We start from the raw sequence: 21,379 nt of genomic DNA on the forward strand, positions 1-21,379 counted from the left end.
CCCGCAACTGTCGGCTTTACTTGCGCTAGTTAGCAAAAATAGAGTGGACTGCACATAATTTTTTTTTTATTTATTTATAGCACAGGTGCTGGCAGATGAATACTCTCATCAGCTTGCTGAACACAAACACTAACATATACTTCCTGGAGAAGTCCGTGTTTGGGGTCTGTGCACGGACACTAGGTGTTCGGTATGGATCCTGAACTTTACTGTAGCAGTGGTGGTCGGTCTCCAAGGCAACAAGTTGTCAACAAAAGTGATAATATCACAAGAATGGCTTGCAATTTACCTTTTAATAACATTTACAAAGGGATTACTTTTTACAAGCACTATCTAATAATAGAAATAACTCTTTAACTGCTTCACTCGTCAGCCATAATTGTGTCTGCTCGTCCCGAGAAACCATTTACACGCTTGTTGCACAGATGTTTGTTGAAGCAGAAACGTTTCTGGAGTCTCCATCAGTCGTCCGCAGATGATCTGTGGTTTCATCTTGCATCCGGTTAAGACCTAAACCTTTCAGCATTTTCCAAAAATGCTTTCTAAATTTTGTACCAACAAAAAAGTACAGGACAGGGTTGAGACAAGCGTGGAAGTAAGCTATAGCTTCCATTACAACGCTCGTAATTGTAAAGGAATCTGATGTGAATCCCTTATTGAGGACTTTAGCCAGGACAAGGGCATTATGAGGCAACTGTGTAGCTATAAATACAACCACTATGACCACAATTATGTTCATTGACTTCCTCTTCTGAACGCCTCTGGCATTAACCAAGGTCCGGAGAATAAAGCTGTAACAAAACACCATTGAGGCCAAGGGAATTAGAAATCCCACTGTCATCTAGAATGAAACCACCACGATCTCCATGATGGGAGGGTAGTATTCTTCAAAACATTCCTTCCGGTCACGGCTGTTGCTGTATATGAACTGGGGAATGGAAAGGAGCAGAGCCAGGGTCCAGAGGAGGACGCACACCCCGTACCGCCACTTGTGTTTAGTCACCTGGTATTTAGCTGCCTTAGTGACTTTAGTGATAGAAATAAACCTGTCAAATGTGATTGAGGTGAGCGTGAGCATGGACGTAAATAAATTCACCCTGTATGTGATCCTTATGATCTTACACAGGAAGTCTCCAAAAACCCAGGCATGTGCCGATTCATATGCCAAGAATGGGAGGGTGAGCAGAAACAAGATGTCTGCAATGGCCAAATTCACCAAAAAGGTGTCGGTCAGAGTCTTTATCTTCTCGTAGAACACAAACACGAGTATAATGAGCACATTTCCTATAAGTCCGAGGACACAAGTCACGGAATAGGCAATGTGTGAGAACAAGCTGTGGAGCCAAGGGTGGTCATCGACTGTATGATTATCATCATTCATATTATTGTAGTCTTGTGGGTAGTCTTCAGCGCCCATCTGTATGTAATTGGAAAGAGGTAATTAGTTGTTAGTAGTGATAGTAAGATCTGCAGTTATTCTCTCTGTCAGGAGAGCAGGCTCAGAAAGTCAGGTAAGACAAGCCTTCTTAAATATTAAAATGCCAAATGTGAAATGAAAAATGAAAAATATATTTATACTCGTCTCCTCGACCGATGCGATGTCTGCCATTGTTCTGTCATAGCACTGACGCCCTGTAACAATGTCATGTGAGTGCTGGTAGACACAGCACCAACATTCATGGTCCAGGAGGTGAGCATACGTTTTTATTATCTTACATGAGGTGCTATAACATTTAAGAACGGGTTGTGCAGTAGTAGACAACCCCTTTAACACTATTGGGTCCTGCTGGGTTGCAGTTACAAGGCTGGACAAATAATAACCATGTAAACAATTCTTATGGGTAGTTTGCATTGTTTGAGCCCTAAAATCTCATATTGAATCAGTAAGTTCATTGAACTGCTCCTAAAACCTGGAAAATGTGACTGTGGCTGCTTCCCTAACCTGTCACTGACCTACCTCACCATGGAGATGCCAACCCTATATTATACCTGGTCACAGACCTAACCCTGGGCATAAAAATCAGATCTGTTACTAATTGGAGCACTTAAATGTTTGACCATCATGATGCACTGAGCATGGACCACAATCCGTGGACTGGGTGCGAGTCTCTCAACCTTAGTGTGACAGCCTTATAGAAACATATGAAGCTGTGATGCTTGGTTTTGTTTGCGGTGTGTGTGTGGACTGACCTTCACGGACGTGTGAATGAACCCTTGATTTGCTCTATTAAATTGATGGTTTGCATTTATGGCACCTCTCAAGTTAAAAAGAGCAGGGGGATCATGCACAGATCCCACCACTGGCACCAATTATTCAAGGAGAACACCCGGAGAGATGACGCAGATTCCACAACGATGAACAACACACCGCCGCCTCCAATCGTCAGGAGAATTACGCAATTGACTGGCGAGTGATGGACGAGGCCGCAGCTGTTTTCACTACTAGGCCAGTTATTGGGGATCTCACAGTGAGCCTATAGTATATACACATAAGATTTCAGCCCATGGAATATATCTATATATACACCCTGGTACAGTCACTGCCAAACTCCACAATAATAAAAGGAACTAGCTGCTGCCACCACCTATTGTTTATATAGGCCAATTGGACACCCATTACAGATAGTGTGTTGCTTCAAGGGTGTGGTACACCCCTGAGGAACTGAGCTATTCAATTTTATATACTTAATCTGAAAAGTAGGCAGTGTTTATAAAAATATATAAAGATGATACAAAATGGACAAAACAATGCAGTATATATCACATAAAATAAAAAGGGATAAACAGAACAAATATACTAAACCTCATGTCGGAGAGTTGTCTCTCATGAGGGGGAGCTTTTCTTTTTTGGGGGGTATCGATACACAACCACAGTGCATTGTGTCTCCCAGGACTGACAAAGATCATAGTTCAGCATTTGCTTTTATTAACACAAGTAACAGAGAACACAGAAAAAAGGGTACACAACCTCAATGTAAATAAGGGTGCGTCATCATGTACCAATATCTAAGTAACATAAGAAAAGAGAAAAGTCGGTACATATAAAAGAGAGACACGAGCTGAGGGCATCCTCCAGGGCTTCCAGTCTGGACCTTTCATATACATCCGTCCATTCTGGTGCCGGAGTTCCTCCCTCAGTTGGAGTTCCTCCTCCAGCTGCAGACTTGGGTGAGTGAGATTTAAGGGAAAAGGGGAAAAGTGAAGCTTCCAAATTGGTTACTGCCCTCAAGGCACTATTACAGCAATTATCCGCTCCAGTAATGACAAGTAATAAAGTGATACTGCCTTTAGTTAGTATGCATAAGGATGCATTTTTCTGTCGGATTAGCCCTCTGGGGTCTCATTTACATGATAAGACAAGACATAAAATTTTGGAATAATGACTACATTACATGATAAAGCTTTAACCCAGGGGTGGGGAACCTCAGGCCCACCGACCATTTACGGCCCTCGATGACCTTTTATCCGGCCCCCAGGCAGATTCCCGGGAACCACAGATCTTGGGCCAGCAGCTGTATTTTAAGGGTCACCGGCCTATTAAATTGTTCTTGTTCTGTGAGCATGAGCACGCAGTATTCACTACTGAACGTTGAGGCACGTGCAATGAAACATTATGTCCTGACACCAGTGCCAGCATCAGGACGTACTTTGTAGGTGGAGTTAGAGTGCATACAAAGCCATCCACAACCTGTCTCCTTCATACATCTGTGACCTAGTCTCCCGGTACATACCTACACGCAACCTCCGATCCTCACAAGATCTCCTACTCTACTCCCCTCTTATCTCCTCTTCCCACAATCACATGCAAGATTTCTCCCGTGTATCCCACCTACTCTGGAACTCTACCCCAACATATCAGACTCTCGCCTACCACGGAAACCTTCAAAAGGAACCTGAAGACCGACCTCTTCCGACAATCCTACAACCTGCAGTAACCACCGCTCCACCATACCGCTGCACGACCAGCTCTACCCCCACCCACTGTATCCTCACCCATCCCCTGTAGACTGTGAGCCCTCGCGGGCAGGGTTCTCGCTCCACCATACCGCTGCACGACCAGCCCTACCCTCACCCACTGTATCCTCACCCATTCCTTGTAGATTGTGAGACCTCGCGGGCAGGGTCCTCTCTCCTCCTGTACCAGTCGCCGACTTGTATTGTTAAAATTATTGTAAGTGTTTTTGCTATGTATACCCCCTTTTTTCATAATAATAGTAATAATACACTGACATCTGGTCATTAATGTCTGTGGATCAACACACAGTTGACAAAGAAAGGACACCAGTAAATAGGCCATTTGATAGGTATAGGCAAAAGGTTGCAAAAACTATGAATAATTGGTTGCAAGTAGAGGTGAGCAAATCTTTGAAGGTTCGATTCAATTCAGATTGACAAACTTCCCAATGTTTGTCGAACAGTTCATCAAACATATCCGAACCCCATTGGATTCAATGGGAAGCAAAACTAAACGCATACAGAACACCTTCAAAGGGGCCCAATAGCTGCCAAAACAGCTCAAATTAGAGGCAGACACCATGAAAAGTGGCATCAATTTACCCACAGTACACATTTTCCAATTGCACAGCAGCAATCAGCCATGGGCCGTGCATGAGGTATCAGGGCCTGGGCCAGCATTTACAGCTTTGAATTTAACTTCAAATTAAGACAAGGAGGGATTGGTGTAGGTCTGCTGTACTTGGAGCCCTGATACCTCATGCAACAGCTCAAGCTACTTTTCTGATCAGCCACACTCAGGTGGCACAAATATAATTTTCATGGACTACCATTGGTACAAAAATTTAAGCATAGTAACACAGGTAGTTGACTGAAAGTAAGTGGAGGCCTGACGATCTACTGCTACAGGCAACAGACATGAAGGAGACCCAATCAGGAATCTCCACATTTCTGAAAATTAGTGGCAGACACCACCAAAGTGGCTTCAATTTCACTAGAGTAGAAGTAGTATAATGGAGATCAAAACCTCTTTCACTGCAGCCAACCCAGCAGAAGGAGACCCAATCATGATTCTCCACATTTCCAAAAATTAGTGGCAGACACCACCAAAGTGGCATCAATTTCACCAGTGTAAAAATAGTATAACGGGGACTGACACCTCTTTCACTACAGCCAACCTAGCAGATGGAGGCCCAATCAAGAGTCTTCACATTTCCAAAAATTAGTTGGATGTACCCTTCTCCTTTCTAAACCAGCTGTTTAATAAGCCTATGCCCAGACCTGTGAGTCACCTGTTAGTAATTTACCAATCAGTATTTCTTTGCTCAGATAGTGTGGCTGGAGCACGCTATTAGCAACCAAAATTTTGATTTTATATTGTGGAGCCCTGGAAACAGCAGAATCTCAGTGCAAAGTATCATGGTACTAACAGAAGAAATTAGATTTTTGTTACTGTGGATGAGGACTGTAAACAGCATAATATCTGTGCAAAAAAAAATACAAGCTGAGATGTGGCCTGCTGTTTGTATCACGGTAGTAACAGAAGAAATTAGATTTTTTTTACTGTGAACATGCCCTGTATACAGCTGAATCTCAGCACCAAAAAATTACAAGCTGAGATGTGACTTGCAGTATACATCACGGTAGTAACAGAAGAAATTCAATTTTTTTTACTGTGGACGAACCCTGTTTACAGCTGAATCTCTGCGCAAAAAAATGACAAGCTGAGATGTGGCTTGCTGTATGTATCACATTAGTAAAAAAAGAAATTATTAGTGAAGAGTGAGCACTAAAATGCTCGGGTGCTCGTTGCTCTGGTCGAGCAAATCGTAATGCTCAGGTGCTCGACCCGAGCAACGAGCCCAATATAAATCAATGGGAAACTCGAGCATTTTTCAGTTGGCCCCCCAGTGGAAGTCTGCAGGGGACCTAAAAATTGTCCAAATCAATGGGAACAGTGCTGAAATGACATGGGACCAGCATGAGGAGGACCCCGGGAAGCATCTCTGACTCCCAAGCCACTGCTGTGAACAATGTTGTCAGCGTATTACGCCACTTTTACGGATTCACAATAAAACATACAAAAACAAAGCCAAAATGGATTTTCCTGGAAAAACGTTAAGGGACATTCTTTCCAGGGTAATGACTTGTATATAAGGCAAAAAAATGCTCTTCCGAGCCTTGGGCTAAGTTTACACATAGTGTTTTTCATGCGTTTTTGCACTTTTGCATTGCTTTCAATGGTGAAAAATACATTCACCAGTAAATGTCATTTTAACATTTTACCACCTTATCTGCCCATGTGGTATGTGAGACATGATCAGACACATCCTGTTGCATTTATGAAGGAGGGACTCTGAAAGTAACAAAACCTATTTTTACAGGGTCATCAGTCGGCCCTTACCATTGTTAAAGGCCCAGCAGTCGGCCCTCACTACTGTTAGAGGGCCATCAGCTGGCTTTGCTTTGCTGTTTCCATTATTAAGGAGCGGGTCTCCTATACTGTTATTGGGTATGCAGTGACTACAATGGCTGCCAAAAATCTGGATGCACCCCAATACCTTTTTGAAGAGACATAGAAGAGGGTCTCAGTAAAAAAAAATGTTCCCATCATAAAGGAGCGGGTCTCCTATATTGTTATTGCGTATGCAGTGACTGCAAGGGCTGCCAAAAATTTGGATGCTCTCCAATACCCCTTTGAAGAGATGTAGAGGAGGTCCTCATTCAAAACATTGTTAACATTGTTATGGAGTGTGTCTCCTATACTAATAATGCCCATGCACTAAGTGCATGGGCTGAAAAAACATTTACCCCTGGGGGGTACACATGAACATACTGTATAACACAGAATGGTAGAGGTAGGACTCTAAAATCTTTCCTACCGTGATCATAAACACTAGTGATGAGCGAGCACTAAAATGCTTGGATACTCGTTGTTCGAGTCGAGAAAATTGGAATGCTGTAGTGCTCGGACCGAGTAACGAGTCCAATGTAAGTCTATGGGAAACTCAAGCATTTTTCCGGCGACACCCCCTGGTGGTCTGCAGAGGGCCTAAAAATCGATGGGAACAGTGCTCAAATGACATGGGAACAGCATGGGGAAGACCCCTGGAAGCATTTCTGACTCCCAGGTCACTGCGGTCAACATAAATCAGAGGCATTACGCCACTTTTACGGACTCACAATAAAACATACAAAAATAAAAGCAAAATGGATTTTCCTGGGAAATATGTTAAGGAACATCCTTTCCAAGTAATTGTAACATACCTGGCGGCGTCCTTGCATGGTGGTCCATCTCCCACTGTGCAAGAGGGCGCACTTGATCTCCTGTCCAGAATGTCTCTCTGGCTTCCCTCCATGCTGTCTGTTTGTGTCTGTTTCTGCTGCTTAAGGGCGGCGCCCGATCACTTCCTGCCTTTTGTACCTGCTGTGGGTCACACCCCTTGTGCGTCCTCAGCCTATTGCTGTCTGTCACTTGGTATATAGCTCGGCAGCTTCCTTCTATCCCTGCCTGAGCATAGTGTTTCCTTCAGTGTGTGCTTGCACTCTGAAGGTGCCAGGTCCCGTCTCTTGTCTCCTGCTTCTTGTATCAGTTCCCGTGTCTGAACTGAGTCCTGTATGTCTCCTGCTTTGCGGTCTCAGCTCCCGTGTCTGAACTGAGTCCTGTATGTCTCCTGCTTTGCGGTATCAGCTCCCGTGTCTGAACTGTGTCCTTTTTGTGTTCTCTGGTCTGTCCTGTCTGAACACGCTCCTTGCCTGTTCGTTCCGCCTTCTAGTGGCCGATTTCCTAGACCCGCTCCTGCGTCTGGTCTGGCCTGTCTGAACACGCTCCTTGCCTGTTCGTTTCGCCTCTCTGGGGGCCGTATTCCCAGACCCGCTCCTGTATCCCTCTGCAGTGTCGGTCTCCTCCGTACACTCAGTTCCAGTCTGAACTCTCTCCTGTCCTTTACCTGTTTTGCCTCTATGTCCGTTCCCTTCCTTTTTCTGCAGAGTCTGAACTCTTACCTAACTCCTGCTTGTTGTCTCTGCAAGTACTGTGTGAGTATCTGGCTCTGTCTTTCCCTTCCTGTCTGTTCCGTGTGAACAGAGCCCTGTCCTCCCTGCTCAGCCTTGTCTGCACTCTAGCTGTGCTTGCCTGTAACCCTCTGCCTGTATTGTTCCTGAGTCCCGGTGTGTACTGGGTCCTATCCCGCCTGTGTTCCTACCTGCTAGTGCCTCCCTGTCTGCACTCTAGCTGTGCTTGCCTTTACCCCCCTGCCTGCATACCAGTCGTGCCTGCCTATACCCACCAGTCTGTGTGCCAGCCTACCAGCCTGTTCCTGTATTCCCCTGTGTGGGTCAACAGCCGTGTCCGGGGTCTGTCCTGGAGTAGCACCTGGTCCCTCTGCTCGGTTCCTCCTTGGTGCACTGGCGTCGTATGCCGTCGTGCGACCCTGGTCGGATCGGGTGAATACTTAGTCACGCCCCTCCAGGCATTCACTCTCCGGCACGGTCCAGTGGAATCACTACAATCACACGCACACGCCGCTTAGCCCGGGCGTGTGCATAACAGCATGCTCAGGCCATGGTTCCCGTTGAGCCCCACGGCCTTCGCTCTTTGAGAAGTTTTTCCAGCGAATACATGCATTAAAATAAAATAAATAAATTTTTTTCCCCCTTTAGCTGAGTTCCAGGCGAATTACGCACCCGTCCAGATGGATCTATCAGCCCTCGTTCCTGCGGATCCGCCACGTTACTATGGGGATCCAAGACAGTGTCGTGCATTTGTGGAGCAATGCATGCTACACTTTAAGGCCTACCCTCTCTATTTTCCTTCCGATTGGGCTAAAGTGGCCTTTATGATTGACTACCTAGCGGGTGATGCCTTGAAATGGGTCACCCCCCTATGGGAAGCATGGGATCCTGTCATCCTTGACCTGCAGGCCTTCCTGGTGGCCTTTCGTATGGTCTTCGAGGACCCTAACTCTGAAGCCCCTGCTGAAGCTTCACTTCCCAATATCCCGGAGCAGCCCCGACGGGTAATGTGTGTGGGTAGCGCAATAGTCCTCCAGCCCAATGAGACTACTGCCCACCCAGAATCCTCACAGGGTGACTACGCTTTCCGGAATACTTCTCTCAACCTCAAGAGGCAGCCCAGACGTGCTAGACTTAGAGGCAAGCTGTCACGCCAGGGTCTGTCCTCCCTGAGACCTCCTGACCCCAACCTTGAAGTCCCTACTGAAGCTTCATCTCCCTGTATCCCGGAGAAACCCCAATGGGTAATGTGCGTGGGTAGTGCACCAGTTCTCCTGGCCGAAGAGACTTCTGCCCATCCAGACTCCACACAGGAGAACTTCCTGCACCCGGCATCAGATGCTTCTTTCTCTTTAACCGGTGTGCATGTCCAAGGATGCTCCAAAGCTGTGGTTACCTCAGAGTCTGTGCACCTCTACTACCTGGCGGAGGATCCCCTGTTGCCTCCTGAACCCTCCGGGATACCACTCGATGACAAATGGAGAGAGACTTCTCTACACCCGGTACTCAATACTTTGTCCGCTTCGTCCTGTGAGCCTGACAATGGGTACCCCAAAGTGGTAGTTACCTCCGAGTCTCTACACCCCTCCGACCAGGCGGAGGATCTCCAGTTGTCTCCTGAACCCTTCGGGGTGCTACCTGGTAGCGAAAGGACAGAGACTCTCCTATACTCTGTACCTGATACCTCGCTCGCTTCGTCCAGTGAGTCCAACTTAGTGTACTCCGAAGCAGAGGTTACTCCTGAGTCTCTACACCCCTCCGACCAGGCGGAGGACCTCCAGTTGTGTTCAGAATCCTTCGGGGTGCCACCTGGTGGTGAATGGACAGAGACTTTCCTATATCCTGGATCTGATACCTCGCTTGCTTCGTCCAGTGAGTCCGACCTAGTGTACTCTGAAGCAGAGGTTACCCGTAAGTCTCTACACCCCTCTGACCAGGCGGAGGACCGCCAGCTGTCTCCAGAACCCTTCGGGGTGCCACCTGGTGGTGAATGGACAGAGACTTTCCTATACTCGGTACCCGATACCTCGCCTGCTTCCTCCAGTGAGTCCGACCTAGTGTACTCTGAAGCAGAGGTTACTCCTGAGTCTCTACACCCCTCCGACCAGGCGGAGGACCTCCAGTTGTGTTCAGAATCCTTCGGGGTGCCACCTGGTGGTGAATGGACAGAGACTTTCCTATATCCTGGATCTGATACCTCGCTTGCTTCGTCCAGTGAGTCCGACCTAGTGTACTCTGAAGCAGAGGTTACCCGTGAGTCTCTACACCCCTCTGACCAGGCGGAGGACCGCCAGCTGTCTCCAGAACCCTTCGGGGTGCCACCTGGTGGTGAATGGACAGAGACTTTCCTATACTCGGTACCCGATACCTCGCCTGCTTCCTCCAGTGAGTCCGACCTAGTGTACTCTGAAGCAGTTGTTTTCTCTGAGCCTCTGCACTCTTCTGACCCGGCGGAGGACCTCCAGTTGTTTCCTGAATCCTCCGGGATACCACCAGATAACAAAGAGACAGTGACTTTTCCTCATTATGTACCTGATAACCCGTCTATTTCTTCCTGTGAGCTTGACAAGATGTACCTCGAAGCAGAGATTACCCTTAAGTCTCTGTCCCCCTCCAACCCAGTGAACGACTGGTCCTCGAATTCCCTGCGGAAGATTCTGGCAGGCCTGAAGAAGAGGGGGCGTAAGGGGGGAGGTACTGTAACATACCTGGCGGCGTCCTTGCATGGTGGTCCATCTCCCACTGTGCAAGAGGGCGCACTTGATCTCCTGTCCAGAATGTCTCTCTGGCTTCCCTCCATGCTGTCTGTTTGTGTCTGTTTCTGCTGCTTAAGGGCGGCGCCCGATCACTTCCTGCCTTTTGTACCTGCTGTGGGTCACACCCCTTGTGCGTCCTCAGCCTATTGCTGTCTGTCACTTGGTATATAGCTCGGCAGCTTCCTTCTATCCCTGCCTGAGCATAGTGTTTCCTTCAGTGTGTGCTTGCACTCTGAAGGTGCCAGGTCCCGTCTCTTGTCTCCTGCTTCTTGTATCAGTTCCCGTGTCTGAACTGAGTCCTGTATGTCTCCTGCTTTGCGGTCTCAGCTCCCGTGTCTGAACTGAGTCCTGTATGTCTCCTGCTTTGCGGTATCAGCTCCCGTGTCTGAACTGTGTCCTTTTTGTGTTCTCTGGTCTGTCCTGTCTGAACACGCTCCTTGCCTGTTCGTTCCGCCTTCTAGTGGCCGATTTCCTAGACCCGCTCCTGCGTCTGGTCTGGCCTGTCTGAACACGCTCCTTGCCTGTTCGTTTCGCCTCTCTGGGGGCCGTATTCCCAGACCCGCTCCTGTATCCCTCTGCAGTGTCGGTCTCCTCCGTACACTCAGTTCCAGTCTGAACTCTCTCCTGTCCTTTACCTGTTTTGCCTCTATGTCCGTTCCCTTCCTTTTTCTGCAGAGTCTGAACTCTTACCTAACTCCTGCTTGTTGTCTCTGCAAGTACTGTGTGAGTATCTGGCTCTGTCTTTCCCTTCCTGTCTGTTCCGTGTGAACAGAGCCCTGTCCTCCCTGCTCAGCCTTGTCTGCACTCTAGCTGTGCTTGCCTGTAACCCTCTGCCTGTATTGTTCCTGAGTCCCGGTGTGTACTGGGTCCTATCCCGCCTGTGTTCCTACCTGCTAGTGCCTCCCTGTCTGCACTCTAGCTGTGCTTGCCTTTACCCCCCTGCCTGCATACCAGTCGTGCCTGCCTATACCCACCAGTCTGTGTGCCAGCCTACCAGCCTGTTCCTGTATTCCCCTGTGTGGGTCAACAGCCGTGTCCGGGGTCTGTCCTGGAGTAGCACCTGGTCCCTCTGCTCGGTTCCTCCTTGGTGCACTGGCGTCGTATGCCGTCGTGCGACCCTGGTCGGATCGGGTGAATACTTAGTCACGCCCCTCCAGGCATTCACTCTCCGGCACGGTCCAGTGGAATCACTACAATCACACGCACACGCCGCTTAGCCCGGGCGTGTGCATAACAGTAATGACTTGTATATAAGACAAAATAAATAACTAAAAACAAAAATGCTCCTCCACAACTTGGGCTATGTTCACACGTAGCACTTTTGCATTGCTTTCAACCAAGACAAATGCATTCACCAGGATTTTTAACATTTTACAACCTTATCTGGCAATGTGGTGTGTGACACATCATCAGACACATCCTGTTTCATTTATGATGGAGGGACTCTGAAAGTCACAAAGACTATTTTTATAGGGCCATCAGGCGGCCCTTACTATTCTTAATGAGCCAGCAGTCGGCTATGTTTTGTTGATCCCGTTATTAATGAATGGGTCTCCAATACTGTTATTGCGTATACAGTGACTGCAAGGGCTGCCAAAAGCTTGGATGCAACTCAATGCCCCTTTGAAGAGACATAGAGGAGGGTCTCAGTAAAAAAAATGTTCCCATTATAAAGGAGCGGGTCTCCTATAGTGGTAATACCCATGCTGTGACTGGAAGGGCTGCCAAAATTTGGGAAAAACCCCACTAACAATTTAAAGACATACAGCTGGGCCACAGTAAAGAGTACGACATGTTCCCATTAGAAAGGAGAGGGTCTGCTATTCAGTTATAGGGTATGCAGTGAGTCCAACGGCTGCCAAAATTTAGAAAAAAAAAACACGAACAATTTAAAGACACATAGAGGTGGGCCTCAGTAATGACATATTCCCATTAGAAAGGAGAGGGTAACATAGTAACATAGTTTGTAAAGCCGAATAAAGACTTGCGTCCATCAAGTTCGACCTGTTAGTTCTGTAATTGCTAAAGTTGATCCAGAGGAGGGCAAAAACCCCAAATGATTTGGCCAATCTTCACCTGAGGAAAAATTCCCTCCCGACTCTGAAACCAGCAGTCAGAATAAATCCCTGTATCAACCTACTATTTTATTTTATTTTTAAGTATACGCTGAAATCTGCCTGGTATCTAGAAATGCATCCAGTCCCCGCTTGAACTGGTGTAGTGAATCCGACATTACCGTCTCCTCACTCAGTGAATTCCATATTCTCACTGCTCTTACCGTAAAGAACCCCTTCCTATGCTGGTGCTGAAACCTTTTCTCTTCCAGTCTTAGTGAATGCCCTCTTGTTACCATAATATTCCTCCTTTTGAACAAATCCCTGGCAAGATCTCTATACTGTCCCCTAACATATTTGTACACATTTATTATGTCCCCCCTCAACCTTCTCTTTTCCAGGCTGAATAGTCCTAGTTTTGACAACCTCTCTGGGTATTGCAGTCCCTCCATTCCCTTTATTAATTTTGTTGCCGTCCTTTGTACCTTTTCAAGCTCGTTTATATCCTTTCTATATATTGGGGCCCATAACTGAGCACAGTATTCCAAGTGTGGTCTGACCAGTGCTTTGTACAGTGGAAGAACAATGTTCTCATCCTTTGCAGCTATACCTCTTCTGATACATCCCATTACCCTGTTTGCCCTTACAGCAGTGGCCTGACTTTGGGCACTCCAATTTAGTTTGCTATCAATCAAGATGCCCAAGTCCTTCTCCATCTCTGAATTCCCCAATGATTTCCCATTCAGTGAGTACTGGTGACTTCCATTTTTCCTTCCCATATGTATGACCTTACATTTCTACTCATTAAACCTCATTTGCCATTTAATGCTCCACCTACCCAGCTTATCCAAATCCCTCTGTAGGTCTGCACTGTCCTCTTTTGTATTAATTGTTTTACATAACTTTGTGTCATCTGCAAATATTGATATTTTACTATTTATCCCGTTGACTATGTCGTTAATAAAGATATTAAATAACATTGGGCCTAGTACAGACCCCTGTGGTACCCCACTAGTGACGCTTACCCAATCTGAGTATATTCCATTTATAACCACCCTCTGCCTTCTATCCCTTAGCCAGTTTGCTACCCACTTGCAGACATTTTCCCCCAGCCCCATCATTCTCATTTTGTATACCAACCTATTATGTGGCACGCTATCGAACGCTTTTGAGAAGTCGAGATACACGACATCCACTGGTTCCCCCTGATCTACTCGAGAGCTAACCTCCTCGTAGAAGTCAATCAGGTTTGTTTGGCAGGAGCGATTCCTCATGAATCCATGTTGGTTCGGGATTAAAAGATTATTAGCATCAAGATGCTCCGTAATTGCCTCTTTAATGAAGCTTTCAAAAATTTTGCCCACAACGGACGTCAGACTCACCGGCCGATAGTTTCCGGCGTCACTTTTCGCTCCCTTTTTGAATATTGGCACTACATTCGCCTGTCGCCAATCAAGTGGCACAGACCCAGTCTCAACAGAGTCCTTAAATATAAGATATAACGGTCTGTCTATCACATTACTTAGTTCCCTTAGTACCCGTGGGTGTATGCCATCAGGTCCTGGTGATTTGTTTATTTTAATGTTACTGAGGCGTTTCTGTACCTCAACTTGGGTTAGATTTGTCATACTTAGTGGAGGATTAAGCTTGTCACTTCTCATTTCTCCTGTTAGTTCGATTTCCTTTGTGAAAGTTGTCGAAAAAAAATTATTTAATAGATTAGCTTTATCCTCATCTTTCTCTATGATTTTGCCTTCCTCACTTTTTATCGGTCCAATATTATGCGATTTAATCCTTTTACTATTTATATACGTAAAGAACAGTTTGGGATTTGATCTACTTTCCCTAGCAATACGTCTCTCTGTTTCCTCCTTCGCTATTTTTATTTGTTTTTTGCAGGTTCTCGTTTTTTCCTTGTAACACTTTAGTGCCTCCTTACTGTTTTCCTGTTTTAATCTCTTGAATGCCTCTTTTTTGCTATTTAACGCCCCTTTTACGTTCTTGTTCAACCATATTGGTTTCCTCTTATTTCTGGCCCTTTTATTCCCATACGGTATATACCTCTCGCACTGAGTATTCAGAATTCTTTTGAAGGTTTCCCATTTACTATTCGTATTCCTTTGATTAAGAACTTTGTCCCAGTCAATAAGTTGAAGGCTTTCTTTCAGCTGATCAAACTTCGCCCTCCTAAAGTTTAATGTTTTTGTTGTTCCCTTATTGATAACCCTACTGAAGAGCATTTTGAAGTCGATAATATTATGGTCGCTATTACCTAGGTGCCCCCCTATCTGTACCTCAGTTATTCTATCAGGCCTATTAGTCAATATTAAGTCCAACACGGCCTTCCCTCTCGTTGGTTCCTGCACTAGTTGGGAGAGATAATTATCCTTAATATTTGTCAAGAACCTTTTTCCTTTCTGAGATCTACAGGTTTCTGTTTCCCAGTCAATATCCGGGTAGTTGAAGTCCCCCATAACAATCACTTCATTATGTTTTGCTACTTTGTCTATTTGTCCTAATAGCAGATTCTCATTCTCCTCTGTTATATTTGGTGGCTTATAGCAGACCCCCAGTAATATTTTATTATTATTTTTTGCCCCTCTATCTCTACCCACATGGACTCGACCCCCTCTTCTCCCTCTCCTATATCTTCCCTTAGTCTGGGTTTTAGACATGACTTTACATATAAGCAGACTCCTCCGCCTTTCCCCTGTTTCCGGTCCCTTCTAAATAAACTATAATCTAATAAATTTACCGCCCAGTCGTAGCTATCGTCTAGCCAAGTCTCTGTTATACCTACGATGTCATACCTCTCCTCCGATATAAGCGCCCGCAGCTCATCCGCCTTATTGGTCAGGCTTCTTGCGTTGGTCAGCATGCAAGATAAAACTTTGGGGTTATTTAGCATCCTATTCTTCTCTAACGATCTAACTGTACTATCCCCACCCCCCTCTCCACCCTCATTATATTCACTTCTCCCCTTCCCCCTTGCTTGCCTCACATCCCACCTATTTCCTTGGTTTCCCCCCCCCCGTCTCTAGTTTAAAAACTCCTCCAACCTATTAGCCATCTTCTTCCCCAGCACCACTGCACCCTCCCCATTGAGGTGCAGCCCGTCCCTACGGTAGAGCCTGTAGCCGACCGCGAAGTCGGCCCAGTTCTCCATGAACCCAAACCCTTCTGTCTTGCACCAACTCTTTAGCCACTTATTCACCTCCCTAACCTCCCGTTGGCGCTCCTGTGTGGCTCGCGGGATTGGTAGTATTTCTGAGAAAACTACCTTGGAGGTCCTTGCCCTAAGCTTCCTACCTAGGTCCCTGAAATCATTTTTAAGGACCCTCCATCTACCACTCACTTTGTCATTGGTGCCGATGTGGACCATGACCGCTGGGTCTTCGCCAGCCCCACCCAGTAACCTGTCAACCCGATCCGTGATGTGCCGGACTCGAGCGCCAGGGAGGCAGCACACCGTTCGGCGATCCCGGTCTTTGTGACAGATTGCCCTGTCTGTCCCCCTAATAATAGAGTCACCCACTACCAGAACCTGTCTTGCCTGCCCTACACTTCCCCCCTCCCCCTCATTACTGGAGCATACACTCCCCCGGCGGTCAGAGGATCTGTCGTGCTCCAATAATGCCGGTTCTGAACCAGCCTTCCTGTACTTCTTCCCTCTATCCCTCCTAACTGTTATCCAGCTCCCTGCCTGTTCAGCCTGCACTTCCCCTCTATGCTCCACCCCCAGTATTGACCCATTGAGTGTCTGCTCGGTGAGCAGCAAACTCCGTTCCATGTTGTCGATGCTCCTCAGTACCGCTATCTGAGCACTTAGATCCAGAATTTGGGCTTCCAAGTGCACGATATGCTCACATCTCTCGCAGCAGTATGGATCCTCGAGCGGTTGCTCACGGAATGCATACATTGCGCAAGATGTACACTGCACGGCTCCGGCCAACATGGACGTCATTCTAAATATGGGGATACAGTCAGTATATATATACAAGTACAAAACACAATTATTTATATATAGGTGTATGGACGGGGATCAATTAGGGATGTGCAAGTGTATCAATTAGATATCGGCGGAGGATCAGTTAAGTATGGACGGGGGATCAATTAAGTATCAAGTATGGACGGGGGAATCAGCTAAGTAGGTCAGGTGGATTAATTAAGTAAAAAGTAAAGTAAAGAAAGAATGAAATACAGTCAGCAATTCAGTCCTAAGTCCTCCCTTCCAAACTCCCTGAATCCAAAGTCACTGAAAAACAAGTCACACACTTACTTTCGTTCGCACTTACGCTCCGGACACACGCAGCTCGTTCACACTCGCAAACTAAGAGATTTAAAGAGTTTTTTTTTTTTTTTCCTTTTCCAGCAATGTACCCTTCACCTCAATGCACTTCCAAAGGACTTGATGCCCAACCAGCTGCCCCTTATAAACCCTTAATTATGACCCCTTCCCCTTAATTAACCCCTTGTGAGTAAATCTACACCTCAGGATTTTAGTGCAATGTAGTTAACCCTTAAATACACAGGTAGTAAACTAAGAAACTAAAACTGTAGTGAGAAAATAGATTTTAAAAAGCCCAATAAATCTAAACAGGTAGAAAAGCACTCAGCAGGTCACAATGCAGCCACTCACCGCAATTCACACAGGTATTTTCTGCAGGATTCCCAATACCTCTTCACTGAAAAACAAGTCACACACTTACTTTCGTTCGCACTTACACTCCGGACACACGCAGCTCGTTCACACTCGCAAACTAAGAGATTTAAAGAGTTTTTTTTTCTTTTTCTTCCTTTTCCAGCAATGTACCCTTCACCTCAATGCACTTCCAAAGGACTTGATGTCCAACCAGCTGCCACTTATAAACCCTTAATTATGACCCCTTCCCCTTAATTAACCCCTTGTGAGTAAATCTACACCTCAGGATTTTAGTGCAATGTAGTTAACCCTTAAATACACAGGTAGTAAACTAAGAAACTAAAACTGTAGTGAGAAAATAGATTTTAAAAAGCCCAATAAATCTAAACAGGTAGAAAAGCACTCAGCAGGTCACAATGCAGCCACTCACCGCAATTCACACAGGTATTTTCTGCAGGATTCCCAATACCTCTTCACTGAAAAACAAGTCACACACTTACTTTCGTTCGCACTTACGCTCCGGACACACGCAGCTCGTTCACACTCGCAAACTAAGAGATTTAAAGAGTTTTTGTTTTTTTTTCCTTTTCCAGCAATGTACCCTTCACCTCAATGCACTTCCAAAGGACTTGATGCCCAACCAGCTGCCCCTTATAAACCCTTAATTATGACCCCTTCCCCTTAATTAACCCCTTGTGAGTAAATCTACACCTCAGGATTTTAGTGCAATGTAGTTAACCCTTAAATACACAGGTAGTAAACTAAGAAACTAAAACTGTAGTGAGAAAATAGATTTTAAAAAGCCCAATAAATCTAAACAGGTAGAAAAGCACTCAGCAGGTCACAATGCAGCCACTCACCGCAATTCACACAGGTATTTTCTGCAGGATTCCCAATACCTCTTCACTGAAAAACAAGTCACACACTTACTTTCGTTCGCACTTACACTCCGGACACACGCAGCTCGTTCACACTCGCAAACTAAGAGATTTAAAGAGTTTTTTTTTCTTTTTCTTCCTTTTCCAGCAATGTACCCTTCACCTCAATGCACTTCCAAAGGACTTGATGTCCAACCAGCTGCCCCTTATAAACCCTTAATTATGACCCCTTCCCCTTAATTAACCCCTTGTGAGTAAATCTACACCTCAGGATTTTAGTGCAATGTAGTTAACCCTTAAATACACAGGTAGTAAACTAAGAAACTAAAACTGTAGTGAGAAAATAGATTTTAAAAAGCCCAATAAATCTAAACAGGTAGAAAAGCACTCAGCAGGTCACAATGCAGCCACTCACCGCAATTCACACAGGTATTTTCTGCAGGATTCCCAATACCTCTTCACTGAAAAACAAGTCACACACTTACTTTCGTTCGCACTTACGCTCCGGACACACGCAGCTCGTTCACACTCGCAAACTAAGAGATTTAAAGAGTTTTTTGTTTTTTTTTTCCTTTTCCAGCAATGTACCCTTCACCTCAATGCACTTCCAAAAGGGTACTACTCCCATACGTTTGCCTATGCAGTGCAGCAACCGCTGCCAAAAATTGGAGGAACTCCAATGCCCCTTGCAAGAGACGTAGAGGTTGGAGGGCCTCCTGCAAAAAACGCTCCCATTATTAGGAAGTGGGTCTCCCATACTGTTTTCCTATGCAGTGAAGCAACAGCTGCCAAAAAATTGGAGGAACTCCAATGCCCCTTGCAAGAGACATAGAGGTCAGAGAGCCTCCTAAAAACAATGTTCCTATGATTAGGAAGTGGATCTCCCATACTATTTGCCTATGCAGTGAAGCAATGGCTGCCAAAAATTTGGAGGAACTCCAATGCCCCTTGCAAGAGACGTAGATATGTTGATATGGTACATATAGTGGTGATATGGTGATGGAGGATGAGGATGCGGAGAAGGAGGAGGACAAGAGCAAATAGACAAAATCAGGAAGCGTATACCTATGTCTGGGTGTAAAGACAGAGGTGCATGGGAATAGAGTTAGACCTCCCCCCTAAAAAGACACTGTATTTGAGTTTATATCACTCTGCTATCATTTGGTGATGTTGAGAAGTCAGGCCCAATTCAGCCCTTGTTCATTTTTATAAGAGTCAGCCTGTCAGCATTTTCAGTTGACAGGCGGATGCGCTTATCAGTTATAATTCCACCAGCGGCACTAAAAACCCACTGTGACAAAACGCTAGCGGCAGGGCAACCCAGGACCTCTAAGGCATAGAGAGCCAGTTCATGCCATGTGTCCAGCTTGGATACCCAATAATTATAAGGCACAGAGGAATCATGGAGGACGTTGGTACGGTCGGCAAGGTACTCCCTCACCATCTTCCGAAACTTTACCTTCCTTGGGAGAATACCCCGCGCCTCAGGGCTTGTGCGATGGGAGGGTCTGAGAAAACTGTCCCAGAACTTTGACATTGTTCCCTTGCCTCTGCTGGATTGCATTTGTGTCTCTCTTGCCTGTACTCCTTGGTTGTCCAACAACTGTGACCTCTGCCGCCAGCGTTTTCAGATGGGAATTTGTTAAATAATCCGCAACAAGGGCCTTCTGATACTGCCGCATTTTATTAGGCCTGTCCTGCAAGGGAATAAGAGACAGAAAGTTCTCCTTGTAGCGTGGGTCTAGAAGTGTCACCAACCAGTAATAAAAAAATGCAAGAGCGCAATAGAGTCTTATTCGATTAATAATTGTTGCAGAAGTATTACAAGCTGCTCACCTAGTAGGGTTGTGTTGGACACAATACCTATAAAGCCTGGACCCAGATGCTGCAGCTTCCTATGAATATGTCAGAGATAGATGCTGGGAATGGGAGATGTTTCTGCGTTCTCTGGAGTCACGACAAACCATTAGTATGGATAAAAATGTAGGTTTATTGTCTAGGCGTTTCAGAGTCCACCGACTTCTTCCTCAGGACAACCATACATAACGAATGACAGTCACCCAAAATTTGGACAACGCGAGGGTCACAGGAAAGGCAGTGTAACTTAAACTCAGCCATGTGTGCAAGACTGCAAAGAGGCAAGACTTCCGTGTCATCACCAAGAGGATGACTGAGCATGCTCTCCTCCTAATCCACCTCCTCTTCCTCCTCCTCCCTATCCTCAGGCCATCTACGCTGAACAGACGGTATGACAGTTGTGCAGGTAGTACCGTCTATAGCGCATGAAACTAGCTCCTGTTCTTCCTCCTCCTCATTGTCACCCAATCCATGTTGGGATGGGATGAGGCTGGGCTGTGTGTAATCACCCTGTATGGTTCCTTGCTCCATCTCATCGTGCTCAGCCAGCAATGCATCCTCTTTAATTGTGAGCAGAGAGGGTTTCAGAAGACAGAGAAGCAGGATGGTGAGCGGCGATGATGCCATAATTAGCATCACCATCCTGCTTCTGGAGTCCTCAAAGTTTTGGAGGATGGTACTGACGCGCTCCCTGGGACATATTCCTTTTTGAGGGGAATACCCGGCACCGGATCAGATGGGGGGTTGTAGTCTCCGAGCGGCTGTGACCCGGTCCCGTGCCCAGGGCGTCAAGCTCAGTGTGATGTGGCAGTTCTACAGATGTTACTAAAGTTCTTTTGTGTCGACTACGCCACCCGTTGTATTGCGGTCACTATGGCCGCCGCTGCAACAGGGTCCGCTGAGGCTGATGGTGTAGGTGCAGCTTTTGATGGTATAACCCCCAACGGGTGGGGTATAGCCTCAGGGGGTCAGGTGCAGAGGATGGGGGTTGTGGTGGTGCAGCATAGATGTTAAAGGAAGACAGAGTCGGGTTGTGCAGTTTAGGGTATTTACTCACTGCTGATGTTCCGGTCACTCCAGCTGCTAGTGACCACCCGAGCCGTGCTGCGTCCACCAGGTCCTGGATCCAGCCAACCCCCAAGCGAGTCCGGAGCGTGACCCTGAGCTCTCCTTCTGTCCTTTCTCTGGCCGTCCCCACTAGTGATCCACCCAGGTCCAGCTCCC

General features: G+C 46.3%; 1 pseudogene; it reads right to left on the bottom strand.

Moving 5' to 3' along the window:
- Nucleotides 1–406: 406 nt before the first annotated feature.
- On the bottom strand, nucleotides 407–1,417 carry LOC141173104 (C-X-C chemokine receptor type 6-like; annotated as a pseudogene).
- Between the last annotated feature and the right edge of the window lie 19,962 nt (nucleotides 1,418–21,379).

Source organism: Phyllobates terribilis, unplaced genomic scaffold (assembly GCF_046119375.1).
Source record: "Phyllobates terribilis strain yellow unplaced genomic scaffold, ASM4611937v1 Scaffold_12__6_contigs__length_324123572, whole genome shotgun sequence".
In the NCBI taxonomy this organism is placed as follows: Eukaryota; Metazoa; Chordata; class Amphibia; order Anura; family Dendrobatidae; genus Phyllobates; species Phyllobates terribilis.